The sequence below is a fragment of the Mya arenaria genome, chromosome 8, assembly GCF_026914265.1.
Source record: "Mya arenaria isolate MELC-2E11 chromosome 8, ASM2691426v1".
In the NCBI taxonomy this organism is placed as follows: domain Eukaryota; kingdom Metazoa; phylum Mollusca; class Bivalvia; order Myida; family Myidae; genus Mya; species Mya arenaria.
The window spans coordinates 16972025-16975887 of record NC_069129.1 but is presented as its reverse complement, the minus strand read 5'-3'; the positions used below and the strand labels follow the sequence as shown (position 1 = coordinate 16975887).

Sequence of the window (3863 nt, the reverse complement as noted above, 5' to 3'; positions counted from 1 at the left end):
CCAAGATATCTCATAATGTGAAATGCTTTGCCCTTTAATGATCTCCGCATACTCATAAGAATCTCATTTTCACTATAGGCATTACTTTCCACCAACATCTCAACTTCAAATTTGAAAGTATCCCAATTGACATCGCTGTCCAACTCATTTCCACTGAATGTGGATAATGGCGGGTACAGATAAGTTTCATGCTCCCACTCCATCTCACTGTCGTCATCAATAAACTCAGCCATCTTTACTAAGTTCAGTATGCACTAACCTTCACAAAACTTTATCACAAATATCACTAAGCTTTTCCGTATCACTGTATAACACTCAAGTTACAATGTCAAAGAGTCAAAAAGTTCTTTAAAGCACACTAAATCTTCCCAGAATTCAACTATGTTCACAATTGCTAAATCCAAGAGTTCACATTTCACCTTCCACTACAATTAATCCCAATATTTACAAGTTCATCACCAAATTCATCATACAAAGATCAAATAATTCACTTGACCAATAACATCTCAATGAACTAATGGAACATTATGTTGTACCATGCAATTAAATCACATCACTTGCAATCCCTAAGTCTCTAAACACAACATCTTGTTTCACAAAAAACACTTTTAATAGCACAAATAAAACATAAAATTCGCACTAATAAGTCCAAACGGCACAACTGCTGCACCAACTATGATCTCAATTTATTAAAACCATTCATTTCACAAATCACTTCAAATAAACTTAATTTCAAAATCAATTCATTAGTGTCCCAAACCATATACCATAGCTTTATTTCACAAGTTCTGTCAAACTCCTATGATAATGAGTACCACTCAAAGTCACTAAACAATTAGTCCGAATAATCAATAATCTAATTCACAATATCATGTCTCCCAATTTCACACAAATTATCATTGTGCATCACAAACACAACTATTCAATTAGCTAGTCAGTAACTATTTAACTTCACTTTACTTTACTGTAAGTGTTCTCTTGTTGTATTTTCAATACACAATGCCAATGCACATTTCAAACACCTCATTCAAGTGTTTCAACTTGTAATGTCCCTTTAATTCAATTCAGCTGGGACTATCATGATGTCCCTTTAACTCACACAACGTTCAATACTGTCCCTTTAATTTCATTCACTTCAACACTAATGGTGTACCTTTAATTCAAACAAGCTAAAGCATAACTTCTCATAACTCCTTAAATTGTCTTGTTTTCTCTTTCCATCAAAAGAAGCTTTCACATTACACACAAATCTATGACCGGTTTAAATATTCAATTCAATTTTACCACTTTCCCCCCGCAAAAAAATAATAAATTATATAAGTCAAATTTATTTCTGTCACCGTGTAATTTGCAAATTAAACCTTATGAATATTATTATTTACAATAATATTTATAATTGTACATGTACATGTTTTCTCTTCGTATTTATACCATCAAAGTATTTCATCAATAAAATACAATGATAATTTCCTTCAATTCACTCAAAACAATGTTTATTTTGAATGAAATCATTTTGGTACCAAAAAATATTTTTTTAAGTTCAAATAAATAAATGAATTATTTATATGGCTAATTCAACAATCACTTATGCACCTAATTGCTACAGTGTCTTTCTAAATACTACAATACTTTTTGACTAATTAACTATAAAGCACAAACATACTTTCAATCTACATTATCTAATGTCAAGTACTACTTTTCTAAAGTTCACTACATGTATTTATCTAACTGTACTATGGTGTAAGAATATCACATGATAGTGTCACATGACAGTAAATATTGATGATGTCACAGAGGGAAAACTCCACAATCAACCAATGAGAGCAACAAATATAAATAGAATCCCTGATCACATGACAGGAATGTAAGTCACATACCGTATGAATGGCGTATTAATTTTCAATGATTCAATGTCAGAAAGTCACTTACAGGTAAAAAGAAATAATCCCGGGTCTGACCTCACAAATATCAGTGGAAAGTCCGAATAAATGACAGAAATAATCAAATACACATTAATTGCAGAAGGAAATAAATCTCCTAAGCCATGAATATTGCAAAATAACCTTGAATTAGAAATTTGAACCTGTGTGCACTCAAAGGCCTCAAACTAGGTCAGGTCACTATTATGTTGTACTGGCAATGTATTGCAACAGCTGATAAATGTAAACAAATAGTTTTCACAATGTTTTTTTCAAAATAGCAGCACTTTAAATGAGTAACATTTGTGGTGGATGGTTACAAATATTAAAATGCACTTATGAGGAAGGGGTTTAATTAGTAATTAAATACCTTTACCAGATTATTTTTCATGCAAGTGAAATCTCACTCTTACTTTACAAAATCTCACTAAAGACATGTTAAATACCAGAATCTGCAATCCATTAGTTATTTAAAATGAAAAGAAGTATAAAAATTGCAAATTCTTAGTATTTTAGGCAATATTTGGTACTCACACAAATCCAGAACCAGATCAATACATCAAGTCTCATTGGAAAGGCCACTAAACACAAATGTCATAAATGTCACACATAATGTTCATCATTTCCCCGAATATCCTGGTCTGGTCCCTGCATCTGTGAATGACGTCCTCGGCAATCCCTACGTCCACTCCGACAGTGTAATTGTATTCCCCAAAGTGTGGTATTCCAAATGTTCCAACATGCTGTTGTCCTTAATGTCTCAAAGTCACATTTCCCGAAAAAAGCATATAGCCTAATCTCGACATCATATGTTTATCCATGTGCACTGATTGTGAATTGGTAATCCATAAATCCAATGGAATGTAACTAATAATTGTGGTATATTATCCGTTGCCGTAGCATTCATGTAATAGTGTTATCAGCACCTCTAGTCAATAGCACACTAAAAATCACGTTGGGCGCCATTATAATGGTTCGACCTTTACCCCTGACCTTTGTGAAGGTCTATAATAGTCAATATATTATGAGGCAAGACCAAGCCGTGGTTCGTAGCAATTGTCCGATTAGTGTGCGGTGTTGACTAACAAAGACTAGTGCTTTCGAGTTTTTACTGTTTATACGATTCACATATATTACAATGGCTCCAGTTCATTACAGTTGAATCTGATGATTCTACACACTGAAATATAACATAAACAGTATTAAGTAATATGCAACATCACATTTAGTTATAATAAATAAAATGTTAAAGAATAGATTTATCTCATACAATATCGTAAAGTGCATAGTGGCCCGTTTTAACAAACAACTATTGAGATAAATGACATTCAATAGAAAGGTAAAACACATGACACATGACAACAACAACAAAACATACATGACATCTGCAGCTACATACAGTACACTTACAAGTTTATGGAACTGAGTGTTCTCACTGGCAACCTCTGTATCTCTCAGCTCACATCCGTGATAACTATGAAACTGGTTACTTCTGTAAACAAGTGTGCAAACAGTGAAACACATGCAAAGGGTTACTTAAAAAGAGCTGCTATCTTGAAATACTGATAAATAAACAGAATTTACCAAACCTTCCAAAAATACAAAATACACAACCAATACAACTTATTGCAATTAAAAGAATAATTCCCTACAATTCATTTAATACATACCAAACATAGAAATGCTCTATGGAAATGACTCCAGATCTCAGTTAAAACCAAAGAAATAAAATGCGCCAAAACCCTGCAGATTGCTATTCTCACAACATCAAATATCAATCAAGGGAAGCAGACAACACAAAATATGAGAAATGCAGCAGACAACACTTTTTAAAGAATGTTGAAATGTTCACAGGGCTACATCATTTCCTAACATATAAACAAATCATTAAAATATCTAATACAACAACAGCCACGACCAATGGTATACAAGGAAACAGTGAGT

General features: G+C 32.7%; 1 long non-coding RNA gene across 1 annotated transcript; it reads right to left on the bottom strand.

The window, feature by feature from the left end:
• Positions 1 to 2749: 2749 nt before the first annotated feature.
• LOC128244661 (uncharacterized) lies at positions 2750 to 3661 on the bottom strand. The gene is made up of 3 exons (XR_008262965.1): positions 3590 to 3661; positions 3330 to 3411; positions 2750 to 3099 (listed from the first exon to the last, which is right to left on the bottom strand). It is a non-coding gene; the product is annotated as an uncharacterized LOC128244661 (long non-coding RNA).
• Positions 3662 to 3863: the final 202 nt, after the last annotated feature.